The sequence below is a fragment of the Scomber japonicus genome, chromosome 17 (genome assembly GCF_027409825.1).
Source record: "Scomber japonicus isolate fScoJap1 chromosome 17, fScoJap1.pri, whole genome shotgun sequence".
Classification (NCBI taxonomy): domain Eukaryota; kingdom Metazoa; phylum Chordata; class Actinopteri; order Scombriformes; family Scombridae; genus Scomber; species Scomber japonicus.
The window spans coordinates 5,520,774-5,543,077 of record NC_070594.1 but is presented as its reverse complement, the minus strand read 5'-3'; the positions used below and the strand labels follow the sequence as shown (position 1 = coordinate 5,543,077).

Sequence of the window (22,304 nt, the reverse complement as noted above, 5' to 3'; positions counted from 1 at the left end):
CTATTTATGGCACTGATAACAGAAAACCATTATAACCGTTAGAGGAAATGTGCTACACAGTAAGATTTATATAAATCAATAAACAGTCAAACATCACTTACTTATCATTTAGGAATGCTTCATGCAGTATTGTGCAGTCAATAATGTTTTTTAAAATTTTCACATGTTACAGCAACCATCATCGGTGTGACTGTGGGTTTAGCATTACTCTTAATAATTGTTTTGGTGCTCATCAGATGCAAGAAATCTAAACGTGAGTACATTTACAGATGAAACTGTCATAAATGATAAATAAAAGACATTTTAATAAATATAGTTTTTCACTGTAAAAGCTGAAGTTGACTCTTTTGTCTTTTCAGGCAACAAAACACAGACGGATGAAAATATTGTGAGTTTAAAAGCTGATTTATCAAATGTTTACACAGTCATGATTTCTCAGAGCAAACCAGTGTTTTTGATATTCTGTTTTAAAGGGGACATATTCTTCATAGCTTCTGGTCTCTTTTTTTTATTCTAGGGCTTTACGAGAGTATTGTTGCAAGTTTTGAAACCTAATCCATGTTTAACATAGATGTATGATATTGTGTGAGTACATAAAAGACATAAAATGACCAAAAGGCATTTTATGTCCCTTTAAGTATCCTTACTGTCAATATGAAACAGTAACTAGACTGTATTTGTCCAGGGAACGAGCTTTAACACTGCAATGACTCCAGGAACCAGTCAGGACATGGTGAGATTACACAAAACACTCAGTATAAAGTTACACTTGATTTTTTACATAACTGTTCTCTAAAATGTGACACAGTGACTTTTGATCCTTATTTCTTTTTAAAAGAGAGAATAAAATAACATTAATATGAATCCAGATGTTACTGAGCAGCCATCATGTTGTCTTCACTGTGTAGGTTGATCCTGAAGAAGGTGTTTCCTACGCCTCTATCAGCTACACCAAGAAGACCAACAGTAAAGCCCGGGTAAGCTGAGTGTAGAATGACAACTTTCAGATCTTCAAGCTCCTGTCCAGTTTTGCTGAGTTTTGCTTTTTCATGTCATTATGTGCAATTTATGTGTGATGTTGTTTCTTGTTTGTTTCCAAGGTCCGTGATGGTGATGATGATGATGCAGTGACCTACAGCACTGTGAAAGCTTCCTCCTCTTCTGCTGGAGCCTCCACTGATCCTAGCAACCTCTATGCTACTGTCAACAAACCTAAAAAACAAGAGACCACAGTAGGTATGGTCAATATTGGCTTTTCTGCCGATATCTGATATTGTCCAACTCTTAATTTACGATTAACAACTCGATATCAACCGTTACCAACATATATATTCAGGCTTTTTACACCAAAACTGTTACAACATAACATATCTCCTATTGTGGAATTAACACATTATGCCTAATTGTATTGTGATGCCCCACTGGATGCATACATAAATGCAACATGGTTGTCCACATGTAAACACTGTCTGTGCAAAATAAGAGAACAACTTCAACTTCAGTTATGGAAAAAAGTGCCAATATGTCACTGCCATATTTATTATTCTGCTTTGCTTTGCAGACATTGCAAATTGCTAATTTACTATCTGTAGAACAGACTTGGAAATAGTTCCAAACCACAGACATGAGCCCCGTTTCCACTGCAGGAACTTCAGGAAGTTCCTGGTAAATATTTTGGAGGCAGTACCTTTACAGGAAGTCCTCTCACTCGGTCCTCTCAGGTGTTGTGTCTCCAGCAGAGACCCAGATAGGACCCACCGGACTCTAACGGTGATGTCACAGAGGCGACTCCCCGAAAATATAACAGAGAAAATGCCAACGAGGAGTTAAACCTCGTTTCTGGTTTGTGTGTTCGTGTACATGGCGGTGGACGCTATTAACTCTTTAGCCACGGTTAGCAACCCACGAGTCTAGCATGTTGTTGTTGTTATACGTCATCAAGCACGCGCCAGTAAACATGCCCATGCTGCGTTCAAGCAGACTCAGAAATACTGAAGCCTACAGAACAATCATCGGTTATAAAAACCGATATCGATACTTCCTGATATAACATTTTTAAGTAAATATCCGATATTATTGGACATCCGTTCACCACAGTGTTCATATCATTACATTAAATTTATAACTGATTAGTTAAAGCTTTAGCAAAGCAATTAGCCTTTACTTCATAATAGAGACTGTATCCCTGTGGAGAATTTGTCTATACAATGCAAAGAAATGTATATTTTATTGAAGGTAATGATAAAAAATGTCATGTTTTTTCAGTATTATGATGATTTAGTGATGGATAAGATTTTTAACAGCTTTTTCTCTTTTATATAGTATTACTATAAATATATTTTTATACAGAAAGCGATGCGGTAAGCTCAAATATCGTTAATGAACTTTCTATCAGGCCCTTTATTGAGCTCAGTGATGTCTCTGCTGGTGTTGAGTGAAAGTTAAAATCTTAGTTTTCACTGCTATTTTATTTCTTATCATTTTAGGACTGAACTGAATTCTCTAAGCATGTATCTGGTATTTTTATAGTGTCATAATTTACACACGTATGTCTGTCGTTCAGTTTGTTGTAGTTCAAGTGTAAAAAGGCAAACTGAGCAGTGGTGTGATGTGATCATGTGACTTTGCTGACTTGAACTAAATAAGTGGTGTCACCTTTTAGAGTCAAATATTGAACATCTGAATGAGTGAAACCTGAGAAATTCAAACAGGTTGTAGATTCATTGTACAGTTTTAGAGTTTAAAAATATATTTTAATGTTTCATGCTTTTTCAGACTTTTGTGGAAATTAACATTTTGCTTGATGATCATATATTATATTGTATAGTATATATGCGAAATATTAGCAATACACAATATACAATAAAATAAATGCAAACAAATTCTTCTTGTTTCTGTTTTTTGTGTGTGTGACACCACTGAGCATGTGCAGGAACTTGCTTCTGTTTACAGCTTCATTAGCTTGTTATGCTACATATCACAACCTCTTCACTTTGTACTGAATTTCTTTGAGAATTTTACAACTTAGTAAAAAGTGGAGAGGTTGTGATATGTAGCTCAACAAGCTAACAACGTCCTGTCAAACTCACACAACTGCATTTCTGCACATGCTCAGTGGCCTCACACACAACTACTGTCCAAAGACTAGAGACAATGTCTAAGTAACCACTAAGTAGGTTATTAGTGATGACTGATTCATGTACACACTTCTGGGGCAAACACAGAGCAGCAAGCACACCAGTTATCATCAGAAACATACTGCTGGGGTCTCACTGGTGATTTTCAGAGATGAAAGTATTCTCTTTGTCTGGTGCCTTGATAAAGTTTGGCCTGTCTGTGACTGTGAGCCTCGTGTGGTTGTAGTGTTCATGTCGTCATATCAGAGCTCTGCTGCTGTTGTACCCACATTCTCACCAAAACACTTCCCCTCAGTTCTCAGAATAACTGACCTCAAAGGTATAAAGAGAAACTAACAGGTCTCAGACCACTAATGCACCATCTGATCTGTGTTCTTTCCAGCTGCTGCAGTATCACCATGCTGCACCACTAGAGTCCAATTCTGTCTTTACGCTATTCTGTCTGTTTTCTACTCAATGCTGTCTTTTTAAAAAAAGACTAGTTCCTTTTTCGTAATCAATAATCTTCACACATTCAATGTCCTCAGTCCTTCTCTGTGACTGTGAGCCTCGTGTGGTTTTGGTGTTTATTGTGCCATAGCTAGAGGTTAAAACCACCAGACGTCTGCTGCTGTTGTTCCCACGAAACACTTCCACCTCAATTCTTAGAAACTGACTTCAAAGATGCAATGAGGAACTAACAGGTCTCAGACCTCTGACACACCATCTTATCTGATTGACTCTTCATCTGTCTGTTCATGTGTGTCAAACATCACCATGAATCCTGTCACTACTGAATCTTAATTCTGTTTCAACACACATTTTATACTTTTTACTTATTGGGCATTTCAGTTATGTGTCTTAACCAATATTGGGGCTCCACAGAAAATGTCCTTTTAAAAAAAGGAAATGACTGATTCATGTACACACTTTTGGGTCAAGCACAGAGCAGCTAGCACACCAGTTATCATCAGAAACACACTGCTGGGGTCTCAGTGGTGATTTTCAGAGATGAACTTCTACAGTGCTTTACTATACTACTACTATATATCAGTGTTTGGTCCCTGTGGCTCTTCCCATTTCCTGGTGGCTCTCAGCAGTGATCCTGATTGGATACACACACACACACACACCTAGTCCAGCGCTGTCAACAGGCTGAACCTTTAAGTGTTTGACCAACCCTGCAGTCGATGTGCCTTGGTGGATGTTTTGAGCAGCATCCACCAGTCCTTTACTTTGGCACTTGTCCCTTTTGGTTGTGTATTATTTTAAAAAACGTCTGACTTCCTGCTAATAATTAACTTTATTTAACCCATAATATCTGGTAATATGATGCTTCCCATGCCCCTAGCGTGCTGGGTGATAACACTGTGACTGTGAGCCTCATGTGGTTGTAGTGTTCATGTCGTCATATCAGAGCTCTGCTGCTGTTGTACCCACATTCTCACCAAAACACTTCCCCTCAGCTCTCAGAATAACTGACCTTAAAGGTGTAAAGAGAAACTAACAGGTCTCAGACCACTAATACACCATCTGATCTGTGTTCTTTCCAGCTGCTGCAGTATCACCATGCTGCACCACTACAGTCAAATTCTGTTTGATGCTTTTCTGTCTGTTTTCTACTCCATGCTATCTTTAAAAAAAAAAAAAGACTAGTTCCTTTTTTGTGTTAGCCTTGTGCGGTTTTGGTGTTTATTAGGCCATCGTTAAAGGCTAAAACCAGCAGACCTCTGCTGCTGTTGTTCCCACGTTCTCATCGAAACACTTCCACCTCAGTTCTTAGAAACTGACTTCAAAGATACAATGCAATACATATTTCATGCACAGTGAGAAAACAATATATATAATATAATATATATATATATATATATATATATATATATATATATAATATACTGAAACATTACAATAATTATCATTGCAGTGATGAAGTTAACAAAGTATACGAATTGGCCCCTTTACATACCTTTGGTTCAGTTTACACAACAAAACAACACAGGTGCGCCACGTAGCAATGCACAGTACAGTACAGCAAAACATCTTTATTTCAACACAATACTGCAAAACTACTCATCAACTACTAAACATCCCACTATTAACTCTTATACTTGAGCAGATGCATGTATTTTAGGGGAATATTAACCCACATGTAGATGTAAACAAAGAGGCAGACAGCTTTAGCTCATGTTCGCTGTAAGGCTGCCTCTTAGTTTCCTCCCAATCTCTATGCGCCCTCTGTTGACATGTTTGAGTATTACGCTGTGACCAGTAAAGTACAATGAAATTGGCCTTTTAATCACTATTTAAGACACAAGAAAATAAAATAAAAATATAGGGGTGTAACCACACTTATTTTATTTAACGTTTAACCATGAACTGTACCATAGTCCCTTAACAAACTGACTTTTTAACATCTTATTATGACATTTTAAATTCCTGTACACTGTATTTTTTAACCATATACTCTGAATACTTATGTCTTTTAAAACACCCTTTACAGTTGAATAAGACAGATTGAGTGTTACATCAAACTGTTTGTGGGGTTGAGCATAGCTCAGCGGGTAGAGCACCTACCCCATGTGTTGAGGCTATGGTCCTCGTTGCAGGCGATCCTGATTCGAATCCCGAGCTGAGCGGTCTTATCCTGCTTGTCATCTGTTGTCTCTCTCTCTGCATCCTGTTTCCTGTCTATCTTCACTGTCCTGTACATTAAAGGCAAAAAAAGCCCGAAAAAATATACTTAAAAAAAAAAAAAAAAAATGTTTGTGATCACACCCATGGATGTTGGTCTTTACCACTTTCAGCAGCGCACATCAGGACTGACATTCAGTTTGATTTATTCATTACCTTTCTGCTCTTTAGTGACACTAGTTACTGTTTTTACTGATTATTTTGCCGCTCTTGCAGCAGAGTTAGACAGCAAATTGTGATGATGTTTAATTTTGTGCTTCTCATTTTTACAAACGTTTATTTTTCCGTCAAGAGAGTAATAAAGTGGACGTTGCAGTTAAAAGATGAATCAAAGTTTTGGTCCATGGACGACATGACTGAGGCTGGAGCAATCCTGGCAGACGGACATCTGAGCCTGACCCAGCGAGGAGCACTGATCTCTCTGGCGGTTGGTGGAGTTGTGGAGCTGGTAGATGCCTGCGAGAGGAGCAAGACAGACAATGTGGACGATGACCATTTATGAATAAGAGGTGTAATAGAAGGCTTAAATGCATGCAGTGACTTGATAAATGGAATGAAATGGGAGGCACGAGAACACTGGAGATTCTGTACCAGAGAGAAAGACGTAAAGAATCCAGGCTCAGTCTAATCGTTGAACTACAGTCAACTTCTAATTATGTGATTAACCAACATTAGAGATGAAAATGCTGCTCCTGTGCACAGGATGTGAGACAGCAATGTTTTCACACTTTAAAAGTGTTACGTGATGTTCATGAGTACAAACGTGATCTTTGATGCAGCAGTCGAAAGCAAGTGGGTTTCGGTGGTGAGTGAGTGGAAACATTCACCCTTAACTCCTACAATATCTAATCCTTTATGTATTTACTATTGGCTGCTGATAGTGGATAGATAGATATTTTATTGATTTACAAGATTATGTAACATATTGCAGATATCTTGTGAAATGCAAAACCCTTAACATGTAAAGAGAAGGGAAGCTAATGTGGTCCGCCTACAAAAAGTTGACAACTTACAAGTGAGAAAAAAAGACTGAAGCCGCAAAGAGGAGGAGACACTTCATTATAGGAAGTAGATAAGTTTGTAGATAAGATACAAAAATGTAATCAAATCTTATTGAATTAATCGTATTAACATTCACACTATACAGTCATATTCTTATTTCAGTTCATTTATCACATTTTTCTCTCAATTCTCAACAGCAGTAACTGGACAAACATCCCTCTTCATCACTGTCAAGACATAGCAGAACAATGCTGCTACTGTAAACAGGATGTGAGACAGCTTTTTTGACACTCTACAAAAAGTTATCTGATGATCATGATTACAAACATGATCTTTGAGATGCAGCAGTGGAAGGGAAGTGGTTTTGGTGGTGAGCCGGTGGAGACACTCAGTCTTAACTAACAATTAATGCTTTATGTATTTACTATTGTTGTTTATATAAGGAAGACATATGGATATTTGATTGATTTATAAGATTCATACAGCAGATGCAAGCGCCATTGTTCGTAAAATGCAAAAACATAAAGGGAAAAGCTAATATGATTCGGCTACAAAAGGTTGATAATGTTAGAAAAACAGCGAGAAGGAGGAGGAGACACTTCACTTCTGATAACAAGTAGATTTCCGCATTTCTTAGTATGAGGCACCACTAACAACATTTCGAGAGCTAAAAGTGTGAGAGAAAGACAGAGAAGCACGATGGTTGAACTCAGGTGGATTAAAACGTTTTTATTTCTGATACTGGAGCTTCACTTTACAGGTAAGACTATTACCAATGAACCTTTAGTAAATTACCATTTTACCGAGATAGTCTAACAGATTGGGGTTTTTTTTAACATTCACACTACAGTCATATTCTTATTTCAGTTCATTTATCACATTTCTCTCTCAAATTCTCAACAGCAGTAACTGGACAACCTCCACTCTACATCGCTGTCAGAGATGGAGATGAAGCCACTTTGTCCTGTAAAAATGTGATGACTGATCAGGATAAATGTAACAGTACTTCCTGGCTCTTCAGTGGTTCGACAAAAAAAGAAACAGCGTGGCTGGTTGATCTTGGGCAAATTAGTGAAAGTGCCAAAGCTGAATCAAATAGACTGAATATTACAGCGGACTGTTCTCTGGTTATAAAGAATGTCACAGTTGAGGATGTTGGTCAGTACTTCTGCCAACAGTACGACAGATCAGGACATCTGGTTAAAGAGTCTCCAGTTTTTCTGTCTGTTGTTATCAGTGAGTATTTACATCATAATGTTTTCAGCTCAAACTGTCTTGTTGGAACAATATACTGAAACATTACAATAATTATGATCACAGTGATGAAGTTAATTTTACTCTTGTTGTCTTTCTCTCACAATATCTCCATCTTCACCAGTGACTGAACATAAGGACGCTGATAAAGTGAAGTTAAGCTGCTCTGTGTCGGCATATGGATGGTGTCCATACACAGTGCAGTGGGTGTATGAGGGTAATGATCAGGATGTGAAGACTCAGCTCATGAAGCAGTCACAGTCTTCTTGTTCTGCTACTGTGGAGTTTACAACTTCCCATCTTACTGAGACGTCAAAGTATTCTGAGTTATTCAAGTGTAGAGTGACAGATAAAAACAGTGGAGACGTGCAGCAGTTTCCCTTCATCCCTCCATCTTCAGGTGAGTAAACTGCCTCATTAAATTTAGTATTCTCTCACTACAGTCTGTTGGTATTTTGGAATTTCATTTGTCCAGGGGCCTGTATTACAAAGTAGGATTTAGGGTTAAGGAGGTAATTCCAGATGGTGGTTGACTTCTTACTTGGTTACATCACTATTATAACTCATGGTGAAGAGCTAATCTGCTCTGGAGCAGGTTAACTTCAAACGGTCAGTTTACAAGCTGTTAACACTCCACTGACAAATCAGATCACTGGAAATAAAAAGTTATCATTCCTACAGACAAAAGCCCAGAGTTTACAATAAAGTGACAAGTATAAAAAAGAGCAATATCTACATTTTTATTGGTCTGTAGAAACATTTTATTGTTACAGCTTTTCTGTTTCCTCTGTGGTTTTAAAACAGAGCATCTAGCAAACAGGGATGTAGTTTAGTTTCAAAGCAGTGGCATCCACCTCACCCATTCCCAATGGTATAGATAAAAAAAGAAGGCTCATCATGTGCCAAGGCGGTCGCACAATATGCAACAATTTCAGTGATGCCGGATGCAGCATGTCCCAGTGGCGTTACCTTCACCTCTACTCTTTTTGCACCAGAGGCAGTGCCTGCCCTGCGTGCCTGCACAACCCCAATTAACAGAAGCTAGGTAAGCACCCATCCATGCCTGTTAATATTCTGGTTTTGGCAGCAGCACTCCATAGTCACCCTGATCCAGCATTCATAGAGTTCCTGGTAACCAGATTTAAAGGTTTCCACGCTGGCATTTCCATAGAATCTTCTGTTTCCAGCCATAACTGACCCAGAATCAGTTGACCGCTTACTCTCCAAGGAGGTTGAAGAAGGCTTTATAATCGGCCCCTTTCCCTACCTTCTGCATCAGCCCACTTGGCATGCAACCAGGAAATACTATAGAAAGAAATGTACCTATTGATCTTTCAGCATCACACAGCAGCACCATCCCCAGTATTAATAACCTGATTCAGATTCTGAGTGAAGATTTCTCTCTTCACTATACTACCATCAACCATGCCATCGCCCTCATCAAACTGACCAGCAAAGGGTCTTGGCTCTCGAAAACCAACATTACCAGTGTTTTGTTTCTGCCCAGGTGCCACGATGGACATTCGTGCATCATATCTGATGTGATGGTTTCTTCATCATCCAACTAAATAGTATATTGTACTCACTCTATTCTCAAGGAAATAATACCAACATGTATTCTAAGTCTTAATCTATTTTTAATATGCGGACATTAGTTGTAGTGTTTCTACATCTGTTTATTCTGTTGTATAATTACAGGCTGTTGTTTATACACATATAAAAATGACTTTCTGCTGTCCCTACAACAGAAGTTTTTGACACGTACTTGGTATCACTGTTTCATCTCATTTTTTATGTACGTCACTTCACTTCACAACATCCTGTTTCACATGAACATGCACGTAGCTGGAAAACCCACAGTTGACTGAGCTAATAGGTTGCAAGCTTGACGGCCAATGTTAGGCTCAGTGAAGCCAGATAATGAAAAAATGTCCTGGGCATGTTTAACTTTCTTAGTAGTACAGGCTCCAGGTGAGTAATTCACAACATAAACACCAACAGGAATAAGTGTAAAAGCAGAATAAGTTGAATCAAACAAAGTCCTTTTGTCTTCCAGTTCACCTCTCTGTCTCTTGTTCTTTTAAATTTGTCCAGATGAGGGCACAAAAAGAGCCACAACAACAACATCAATACCAATAATGAAATCAACAACAATGGGAAAAAGCACAAAGGAACAAGGTAGAGACTTAACAACTTGTCTTCTTTCTCACTGTTGATCAGGATTTTGAACAGAACTGAATTGTGCAATCAAAATATTTTTAACATTTCCAGATTTTCCAGACTGGGCAAAGTTCACAATTGTGGCTGTGGGTTTAGCATCACTCTTAATAATTGTTTTGGTGCTCATCAGATGCAAGAAAACTAAACGTGAGTACAATGACAGATGAAACCTTTATAAACAAATTTATTAAATGTGGATTTTCACTGTCGAACTTAAAGTTGATTCTTTTGTCTTTTCAGGGAACAAAACACAGATGGATGAAAACGTGAGTTTAAATGTTTATGCAGTTAAGAATTTTCAGAGAAGACTAGTGTTTGTGGTATTTTGTTTTAAAGGGAATATATCCTGCACATTCAGCTCTATATTTTTATTCTAGGACTCTACTGGAATATTTTTGCATGATTTACAGTTAAAAACTCCTTATTTATTTTATACTGGCTCTTTATGCAGCCCCTCAGTTCAGCCTCTGTCTGAAATAGGCTGTTGTAGCTCCTGTCTTTTTAAGACCCGCCTCCTGATGAGCCCACTCTGTTCTCATTGGTCAGCTTCCAGAAGTATAAAGTTACTCTTGATTTTGTTTTTGTTCTTCAAAATGTGACACAATAACGCTTGAGCCTAATTTATATCTTTGAGAGAGCAATTAAAATAACATTAGATGAGTAAATTCAGTGTAAATCCAGATGTTACTGAGCAGCCATCATGTTGTCTTTACTTTATAGTCTGATCCTGAAGATGGTGTTTCCTACGCCTATGTCACCTTCACCAAGAAGACCAACAGTAAAGCTCGGGTAAGCTGAGTGTTATTTATCTTATTCACGAGCAAGGAACACATCACCAACGAGATACGTTTTAACAGATTTATTGACAGAATTTGAATGAATTGTGTATTCTTGATACGGTGATTTTTGATGCGGTGTGGGGAGGTCGGACGAAGGAATCCGCCACTGCGCCCGGTCAGTGACGAGCCCCAAGAACCTGGGGGGGAGGAGAGAAGAACAGAAGAGAGGGCGGGGGGGGGGGGGGGGGGGAACTCGAAAGCAAGAGTTGGTTTTGATTTTCAGTCTGTTCTGTGTTTCCCTTCTACGTTCCTGCTTTCCTCTCCAGCCCATTTTTCCCTCCACACCTGCCTTGCATCAAGTTCGTTAGCCCTGCCTTGCCCTCACACCTGTCCTATATCAGTGTCATCAGCCCTGCCCTGCCTCTGCTGTCCTCCTAGCCAATCAGCTCCCAGTCTGCCCTTATTTAGTTACCTGTTCCCCATCAATTTGTAAGTCCAGTTAGTATTTGGCTATTTTCACACTGCAGTTAAAAGTGACCTGAATCCGATTTGTTCGCTCAAATATGACCCATATCTGATTTGTTTCTGACAATGTGAACAGCACAAGTCGCATTGAATCGGACATTTCCAAATCCGATTCAGGCCACATTCAAATGTAGAACTGAATCGGATACCTATCGGATTTTTTTTTTTAATGTGACCACAATCTGAACAGTCAGGTTGCATTTAATGTGGCTTTGACATTATTCTGGAGCAACACACAGCTAATGCTCCACATGAAGACACATTTTCTTTCTCCTCTTCCTCTTTTTTAACATCACCCTCTCACACACTGTTTTCATCATTGGACCATAAATGAGACTACCAATAACTTCACTGGCTGTTGCTGTTGCCATGATAGCTTCCGTAAACACCGTTTTGTGCGTGACGTCATTAATGATCAACTGAGTATGCAGGTCACTTCAGGAGGCCACATTTAAAAGTGTAATATTAACAGCCAAACAAAAAAAATCGGAATTGAGCATTAAGGCCTGCGGTATGAACGTAGCCTTTAGTCTTGGTTTTCAGGTCAGGCCTTGTTGGATCTTGTTAGAAGTTCTTTTTCCGTTTTGTTCTGCTCAGATCAGCCAATAATAAAGACCTTTTTCTGCAGCCCTGCTCCCTCCTTTGGTCTATTGCATTTAGGTCTACCTGTTCTGCTCTCTAAAACTATACTTGTGTGTTTTTGTTCTCTAAAATGTGTCACAGTGGATTTTGAGCCTAATTTCTCTGAGTGAGTCAGTGTAAATTTAGGATGCTACTCAGCAGTCATTATAAGCTGGGTGTTTGGTTATACTGCTACAAAGGAAGAGAAAAGTTTCATCAGGATGGAGAAAAAAGGAAATGTTTTGTTAATTTCACTTATCTAATCAAAATGATGACTTTCAGATCTCCCAGCTCCTGTCCAGTTATGTAGAGTTTTTCTTTTTCATGCCATTACTCTATGTGTAGTTTATGTGTGATGTTGTTCCTCTTTTGTTTGTTAGGTTCGTGGTGGTGATGCAGCAGTGATCTACAGCACTGTGAAAGCTTCCTCCTCTTCTACTGGTGCCTCCACTGATCACAGCAACATCTACGCTACTGTCAACAAACCCAAAAAATAAGAGAGCACAGTGTTCATATCATTACATTTCATTCATTACTGATTAGTTAAAGCTTTAGCAAATCAATTAGCCTTTGCTTCATAATAGAGACTGTATCCCTGTGAGGAATTTGTCTATGCAGTGCAAACCTTAGAGAGAAATGTATATTTTATCCTAATGATCAGTTATTTGCAGTGTGCAGAATTGGCTGTGCTTGAATGGAAAGACAACAGAAGAACATTTTTTTTCAGTAGTATATTGGATATAATATTTGCAATGTCTTTATCTCTTCTTTAAAGAGCCTTTTTATCCAGAAAGGGATGCAGTAAGTTATGCAATCCTTATTGAACTCACAATCACAAACATCACTATTGAGCTCAGTGATGTTTCTGCTGGTGTTGTGTAGTGTTTTTTTTCTCTTTAAGCATGTATCTGTTACTTTTTATAGTGTGATAATGACATTAATGTCTCGGTTCAGTTTTTGCTTTGTTGTAGTATAAAAGTGTCAGGTTTGTGATCATGTGACATCCCTGATTTGGTGTCATTCTTGAGTATTGTACTTTAAAACAGCTGAATGTGGAAAGTGTAAACTATAACAAATCCAAAGTTGTTGTAGATCAATTGTACAGTTTTGCAGATTAAAATTTAATTAAATGTTTTTTTTTTTTTTAGAAATCATCAATTGTGTTTGGTGCATTATTTTAGAGAGACATATTAAAGCTAATATGTCACGTACTCTTCTTATTTCTTCTTTTTGTCTGAGAGGTGGTCTGAAAAACACACCAGTGGCAATGACTCACAGCTTCCTCCTCTGCTGCTGTATTTTTATAACGCCTTGGTAACATTTTACTTTATGCATCCTGTACTTTCCTACTTTTCTTTTTTTTAATTGTCTCATTGTTTCCAAAGTAACCATCTTTACATCAGTGCAAATAGTCTGTCTGTGAAGCAAGTCTTACCAGCAGACTATATAATAAACAAATATGTAATGTAAAGATGTGATTATTGCCAAATTTAAAAAATGTCCAAGTAACTTATTAGGGAAGTCCCCATGAGGAAGTGACACATTTCTCCTCAACACGCACTCGCACACACTGATCATTAATAGCTGAGAGGCAGTAGTAACAAGAGACAGAGAGGCATGATGGCTGAATTCAAATGGATTAAAATGTGTTTATTTCTCATACTGGAGCTTCAGATTACAAGTAAGGATACACAAGATATACCATGATTTAGTGGAATCCTACAACTTGGAAACCTGGTTTACTTTTCATGTTTATATCTCATCTTTTTCACAGCAGTGACTGGACAGTATTCCTCCTTCATCGTCAGACATGGGGATTTTGCCACTTTGCCTTGTGAAAATGTGACAGCCAATCAGGATAAATGTAACGGTACTGACTGGATCTTCAGCGGTTCAGGTGGAAACATAGTGGATCTGGTTGTACTTGGGCAGATTCATGAAAATACCAAAATTAAATCAGACAGACTGAGTGTTGCAGCGGATTGTTCTCTGGTTATAAAGATAGTCACAGCTGAAGATGTTGGTGCTTATCACTGTCAGCAGCGCAGCTCAGGAGAGGACACCCAGGTTGTTCTGTCTGTTATTAACAGTGAGTATATTAGTATTACAGTATTTAAATATTAGAGTATTACTATAAAAACATTACCACAATTGATAAAGCTTTATGTTCTTCACCAGTGAATGAACAGGATGACGGTGAGCAGGTGACACTGTTCTGCTCTGTGTGGACTCATGATCTGTGCAGACACACAGTGAAGTGGCTGTATGAGGGTAACGATGTGGATGAAGATCATGAAGACAGCAATACATCACGGCATAACTGCTCAGACACTGTGACATTTCCGACTCCTCATCTCAAGCTCAAGAAGTCAACATCTTGTGAAGTATTTCAGTGTAAAGTGACGGATGGTTACACTAAAGAAGAGCATCTGTTCACCTTCGTCTCTCAGGCCTCAGGTGAGATTATGAATTTATCACAAAGTACAAAGTATAAAGTTGATTGTGAATTGCAACACAGAGATTTTGGTTAATACTCAGTTGTTGTGAGGCATCTTTAGGAGCGTGGGCCCTTACAAAGATAGAAAATAGGACAGGATCCCATGTTATCACCATAGCAGATCTGAAAAATAGCATTAATTGCCTAATTGGCGAGAGGAACAAGCGTAGGAAGATCATTGGTCAAGTATTATGATGTCAGAATTAAGAATGAAAGGATTTTGGCAGCATGGGAAAGATTTTTACACTGATATTTAAAGGCAGAGCATAATGAGCTTTTCCATATTGACTCATGCCAAAGCTTCATGTGATTATTTTAAATATTTTAAACATTTAGGATGTGCTTTTTCATGATTAGATGGATAAGATGAGATATGTTTTCCACACAGCTTGTTTGCTTTTGTAAGTTAATTTGTCCACCTGAGTCCATAACATCAGCAGCACTGAAAAAGGCACACAATCAAGGAACCACACATTAACACAACAACACATGGTTATGACTCAAAAATGTGTATCTTTGTGTGACACCTGGCTGTGGATAGTTAGAATTTGGAATATTTGGATCATTGGAAAGAAAAAAAAGACAACTCTCTATATTTAGCTGCAGGATTTGTTGCTGCTGACATTTTTATGGTTTTCACTTTAATTTCCAGGTTGGTGGAGGTTAATCATTTTGTCCACAGGTCTGACATCGCTTATAATTGCTGTTGTGTCAGTCAACATATGGACAAGAATTGAAGGTGAGAGCTTTTACAAATTACATTTTAATGAATAACATGTGAGATGAACTTGGATTTTAACCCTGGAAGCTCAACTCAACTGTCTTTTTGTCTTTTTAGGACACAAAAAACAGATGGATGACAATACTGTGAGTTTTAAAACTGAATATTCAAATGTTTGTGGTACTTCACTATTTACTGTGATTTTGTGAAGAGAACAATAAAGAGAGCATTGTGTGGCTGAATCAACAAAAATCATTTATTTGTTCTATTATATCTCAGAAGCTCAGGTGTGTTGTGTTGTTCCTCACAGGTGCATGATGATGAAGATGGAGATGAAGCTACAGTGATATATGAAAACATTTAAGAACCTTCTGCTTCTGTCTGACTCCACTGATCAACAGATAAATGTTGCTATAGTGGCCCAAAAACAATGTGTAGTTATGTTTGAGGGACAGATTCCACCTAGCAGCCTTAGTAATTATGACTCAGAGAAATGGTAGAGTTGAGATGAGGCATACCATATAATGTGTATATGTCATTAAATTGCGTCATTTGAAGGAGGAGGGGTGAATAGAGCTGTACAGTGGGAAAATCCCTCCAGAAATAAAACGTCAGTCCTGACTACACTGTGATTTCACTCTCTGCTCTGTTGCAGTTACTCCATTATAACTTTACATTATGAGGTTGAATATTGTTTATTCCAACTTTAAAAAACATTTAAAGCTGTAAATTGCCACTGTATGCATGTTTCTGTTGTTGTACTTAACCTTTCTTAGTGCTTTCATGGAAAAAGGTTGCACTGTTGATCATTTCTATTACTATTACTGGTATTATGCTCTACCTGTTATGGCAACCTGTTGAGTGTATTATTAATATACCTGTATACCTTTTTTTTTACCTGTCCAACAACAAACAATAAAGATGAAAATATGATACTGTATGAAGACAGTCTCGTTTTGATTCCTATTAACTGACTGAACTGAATAACATATCTCACAGCCTTCTCACACAGTCAATCACTACAGTATGAAAGTCTCTTTTGCAACAACTATTATTTATAATTGCACAATAATACAGAGTTGTTTACTGCAAAGGGTCAGCGTGCCTATGTGAGCAAGCAACCACTAGATGGCAGCACAAGCAGGAGTTCAAATAAAAAGGAGTAACAAGGTGGGCGTTGTAGTTGAAAGATGAATCAAAGCTTTGGTGGAGACTCAGACTCTGTGAATGGTGTGACTGAGGCTGGAGGTTCCGGCAGACCTCCAGCTTAGGAGGCGACAGTAAATAACAAAACGTAGTTCAGTAACATTTTAGCTCCGTGTACAGTGTAGTCGCCATCTTGGAAACAGTATCTCACTCTACTCTACTGCGTATCACCGTCCTTACAGCACTACAATGCCCCCTTGTGGTATAAAGTAGCAATTACAAATGAAGAACACAACACCCACCTACCGAGGAGTCATGATCCTTCTGGTGTTTGGTGGAGTGGTGCTGGTGGATCCCTGCAAGAAGAGCAAGACAGACAATGTAGACAAGGACTATTTATGAATATGAGGTGTAATAGAAGGAGAATGCATGCAGAAATGGGAGGAAGGAGAACAGAGGAGATTCGGGACCAGAGAGAAAGACATGAAGGATCCAGGCTCAGTCTCATCATTGAACAAGAGTCAACTTCTGTTATGTGGTTAACCAATATGAGAGAGGAAAATGCTGCACCTATGCACAGGATGTGAGAGAACAACGTTTTCACACTTTAAAAGCATTACGTCATGTTCATGAAAGCAAACATGATCTTTGAGCTGCAGCCACAGAAGGGAAGTGGTTTTGATGTTGAGTGGGTGGACACATTCACCCTTAACTACTACAATATCTTATTCTAAAACTTTATGTATTTACTCTTGGCTGCTTATGTACAGTAGATTTATAGATATTCTGTTGTTTTGTAAGATTATATAACATGTTGCAAGGTATGTGTGCCAATGCTTGTTAAACAAAAAAACCTTCAAATTTAAAGAGAGGGGGAACAAATATGACCCGCCTACAAAAAGCTAAGGCCACAAAGAGGAGGAGACACTTTGTTCATTATAGGAAGTAGATCGTGTGTTTCTGCATTTTGAGAGCTGAGAGCGTGAGAAGAAGACAGAGAGAAAGAAAGAGAAGCACGATGGTTGAACTCAGATGGATTAAAATGTTTTTATTTCTGATTCTGGGGCTTCAGTTTACAGGTAAGATACAAAAATCTTAAATAACCTTCACTTCAGTAAGTCAAATAAGTTGTTTGATTTTTACATTCACACTACAGTCATATTCTTATTTCAGTTCATTTATCACATTTGTCTCTCAAATTCTCAACAGCAGTAACTGATCAAACTTCCCCTTACATCACTGTCAGAGATGGAGATGAAGCCACTTTGTACTGTAAAAATGTGATGACTGATCAGGATAAATGTAACAGAACTACCTGGCTCTTCACTGATTCAAGAAGCACAGCAGCAGTAGAGCTGATTAACCTTGGGCAGATTGGTGAAAATGCCAAAGCTAAATCAGACAGACTGAGTGTTACAGCGGACTGTTCTCTGGTTATAAAGAAGGTCACAGTTGAGGATGCTGGTCGTTACGTCTGCAGACAGTTCGACAGATCAGGACGACACCAAGGTCCAGACTCTTGGGTTTATCTGTCTGTTGTTATCAGTGAGTATTTACATCATAATGTTTTCAGCTCAAACTGTCTTGTTTGAACAATATACTGAAACATTACAATAATTATGATTACAGTGATGAAGTTAATTTAACTCTTGTTGTCTTTCTCTCACAATATCTCCATCTTCACCAGTGACTGAACATAAGGACGCTGATAAGGTGAAGTTAAGCTGCTCTGTGTCGATATATGGACGGTGTATACACACAGTGCAGTGGGTGTATGAGGGTAATGATCAGGATGTGAACACTCAGCTCATGAAGCAGTCACAGTCTTCTTGTTCTGCTACTGTGGAGTTTACAACTTGTCATTTTACTGAGACGTCAAAGTATTCTGAGTTATTCAAGTGTAACGTGACAAATGAAAACAGTGGAGAAGAGCAGCTGTTTCCCTTCAACCCTCCATCTTCAGGTGAGTAAACTCTCATTATTTTTTCATTTTTTGTATGAATTTTTATTATGGAGTATTTGTTTGCTTGTATTTTGGGATTTCACTCATCCAGGTGAGGATGTGAAATCCACAATATAGATACCAACAGGAATAAGTGGACAAAGTGAATAAGTCAAGCCAAAGAAAATTCTTTTGTTTTCATCTCTCTGTTTTTCTCTTGTTCTTTTTAATTTGTCCAGATGAGGAAACAAAAAGAGCTTCAACAACAACATCACCAACAACAAAGTTAACAACAACATCAACACCAACAACAAAACCAGTGACAGCAACAACAATGGGAAAAAGCACAGAGGCAAAGATGAACCAAACAGCACCACCAACCAATCATACTCCAACAAAACAACAAGGTAGAGACTTAACACTCATTTGTCTCTTTTTTCTTTTTGATCAGGATTTTGATCAGAACTGAACTGTGCAGTCAATAATGTTTTTAATATTTTCACATTTTACAGCAACCATCATCGGTGTGGCTGTGGGTTTAGCATCACTCTTGATGATCGTTCTGGTGCTCATCATATGGAGGAAAACTAAGTGTGAGTGCACTGTCAGATGAAACCTTGTTAAAAAATATATTTAGTTAAGCCTTTATTTTCACTGTAAAAGCTAAAGTCGACTCTTTTGTCTTTTCAGGGAACAAAACACAGATGGAAGAAAACATTGTGAGTCCAAAAGCTTTTTGATATTCTTTTTTAAAGGGGATATATTCTGTATATTTATATTCTGGGGCTCTATTAGAATATATTGATTAATCCAGTTAAAAACTCCTTCTGATTGGCCAGCTTCCAAAAGTTTCCTTTGGCTTTCAGAGACTATGAAAACAAATGAAGACTTGCGTTAGTTCATGCAGGACACGGACGTCATACCCTCCAGCTGTAATCAGCTGACAGCCACTGATTGCATCAGTCACACACCAATCACAGCCATTCTTTAAATATGAGTCCCACCTACACTGATCTTGCTACACCAACACTGGTGCTCATGCTGCTGCTGCTACTGGTAAAGCTTGCCTCCACCTTTCTGGTTCAGGGTCCCATCATGGCTCAAGTATGAAATTCTGAAATTCATGTTTTGCTTTCAGCCCACTCTGCATGGGTTTTTGCATTGCGCTCCCTGTTTTAGCTCAGTGGAGCCTTCAACGCCAAGTAAGACTGTATTACCATTTCTCGCACCAAATGGTTTGATCTATGATGAGAGTGTTCCTGACTGAAACAATATCATTTGAATTTCACTTCTATACTTCTATACAAATACCAACTTCTAAAATACATCTGTCCATATCCAAAAAACTTCATGGCTTGTTGGTATATGAACGATCTGATGTCAGTTTGATGGGGAAGTCATTTAGCAAAGGAAGCGTTCAGAGCAGACTGAAACCCTGACTTTTGACTTCCAAGGAATATTCTTTACATATGTTCACCCCAAGTCAACTTTGATAACGTATAACAATATTTAAAAGACAGATGACCAAAAGACATTCAATGTCCCCTTTAAGTATCTATTATTGTCAATAGCAAACGGTAACAAGACTGTATTTGTCCAGGGACCGAGCTTAAACACTGCTCCAGGAACCAGTCAGGACATGGTGAGATTACACAATACACGCAATACATAAATCAAAGTTACACTTGATTTTTTATGCATTTGTTCTCTAAAATGTGACGCAGTGACTCTTGAGCCTAATTTACCTTCTTTGAGAGAGAATAAAATAACAGAAAATGAGTCAGTGTAAATCCAGATGTTACTGAGCAGCCATCATGTTGTCTTCACTGTGTAGGTTGATCCTGAAGAAGGTGTTTCCTACGCCTCCATCAGCTACACCAAGAACACCAACAGTAAAGCCCGGGTAAGCTGAGTGTTTGTTTGTTACTCAACGATGAAAAAAAAGAACATTTATTTTATCCTTAATGTTCAGTTATTAGAATGACAACGTTCAGATCTCCCAGCTCCTGTCCAGTTTTGCTTTTTCATTATGTGTAATTTATGTGTGATGTTGTTTCCTGTTTGTTTCCAAGGTTCATGGTGATGATGATGATGCAGTGACCTACAGCACTGTGAAAGCTTCCTCCTCTTCTACTGGAGCCTCCACTGATCTCAGCAACCTCTACGCTACTGTCAACAAACCCAAAAAATAAGTGATAACAGTGTTCATATCATTACATTTCATTCATTACGGATTAGTTAAAGCTTTAGCAAAGCAATTAGCCTTTACGTCATAATAGAGACTGCATCCTTGTGGGGAATTTGTCTATGCAGTGCAAACCTTATAAAGATTTTTATCTTAATAATCTTATTAATACAGAGTACACAGCTGACTGTGTTTGACATATAAAGGGAATATCATAAAAAAGTTTTTCTCCCCTATGTTGTATGTACGTATGTTGTATTTCTGTACATAGTCTTTTATCCAGAAAGGGATGCAGTCAGATAAAAGATCCTTTATGAACTCACTGTCAAGCTCTTTATTGAGCTCACTGATAGTTGTGTTAACATTGAGTAAAAGTTACAATCTTCTTTTTCACTGTTGTTTTATTTCCTTTTATCTGTTTGTCTCTCTTTAAGCATGTATCTGATATTGTTTAGTTTTATAAGTGTGTTATAATGTCTATGTAGCAGAGCTGTGATGTGATCATGTGACATCCCTGACTTGGACTGAATAAATGACATCATCCTTCAGAGTCCTAATATTAAACATCTGAATGAGTGGAAAATGTAATAATAAATCCAAAAGGGTTGCAGATCTATTGTTCAGTTTTACAGTTTAAAATAAAATTCAATTCATGTGTCATATGCCTTTCAGACTATTTTTAAATCAAATACACATACATCTATCACACACGTGTAAGACCACTGAGCATGTGCAGAAACATGGTTGTGTTCACAGTGCTCAGCTAGCCTATCACAGCCTCTTGTAGTGAAGCTCATACAGCGTAGTTTCAGGAAGAGGACAACACCACAACAGCTCCGCCTCCAGCCAGTCTTATGAATACCACATAGCCCTCACCTCCACTTCCGCTCTCTTATTTAGCGCCCCTCCTCCTCACCCCATTTCTCTCTTCCTGCTTCTTCCTCTCTATCATCGGGTTCTGAGGAGGTGCACGCTGCCTGGGCGCTATGGAAGAACCATGCTCCTCAATTATTTTCTTAATAAATTGTTTGAGTGCATATTTTTGTTAGTGTGTTCCTTGCTATTGGAAATAAGTTTGGTATGAAGCATGAACAAGCAAGCTCAGGGGTGTCTCCTCTCTGGAGACTCGACAAAATCTAAGTAACCACTAAAAAGTTTATAAATGATGATTCATGTACACACTTCTGGGACAAACACAGAGCAGCAAGCACACCAGTTAACATCAGAAACATACTGCTGGGGTCTCACTGGTGATTTTCAGAGATGAAAGTATTCTCTTTGTCTGGTGCCTTGATAAAGTTTGGCCTGTCTGTGACTGTGAGCCTCGTGTGGTTGTAGTGTTCATGTCGTCATATCAGAACTCTGCTGCTGTTGTACCCACATTCTCACCAAAACACTTCCCCTCAGCTCTCAGAATAACTGACCTCAAACGTACAAAGAGAAACTAACAGGTCTCAGACCACTAATACACCATCTGTTCTGTGTTCTTTCCAGCTGCTGCAGTATCACCATGCTGCACCACTAGAGTCCAATTCTGCATTGACACCATTCTGTCTGTTTTCTACTCAATGCCGTCTTAAAAAACAAGACTAGCTCGTTTTTATT

The 22,304-nt window shown here is 38.4% G+C and overlaps 1 long non-coding RNA gene across 2 annotated transcripts; it reads left to right on the top strand.

The window, feature by feature from the left end:
• Positions 1-368: 368 nt before the first annotated feature.
• LOC128377618 (uncharacterized) lies at positions 369-20,834 on the top strand. Of its 2 annotated transcripts, XR_008323330.1 has the most exons (4): positions 369-388; positions 686-733; positions 909-977; positions 1,101-1,226. It is a non-coding gene; the product is annotated as an uncharacterized LOC128377618 (long non-coding RNA). The 2 variants fall into 2 exon arrangements; XR_008323331.1 differs by lacking the exons at positions 369-388; positions 909-977; positions 1,101-1,226 and adding exons at positions 20,349-20,417; positions 20,587-20,834 and having other exon boundaries at positions 693-733.
• Positions 20,835-22,304: the final 1,470 nt, after the last annotated feature.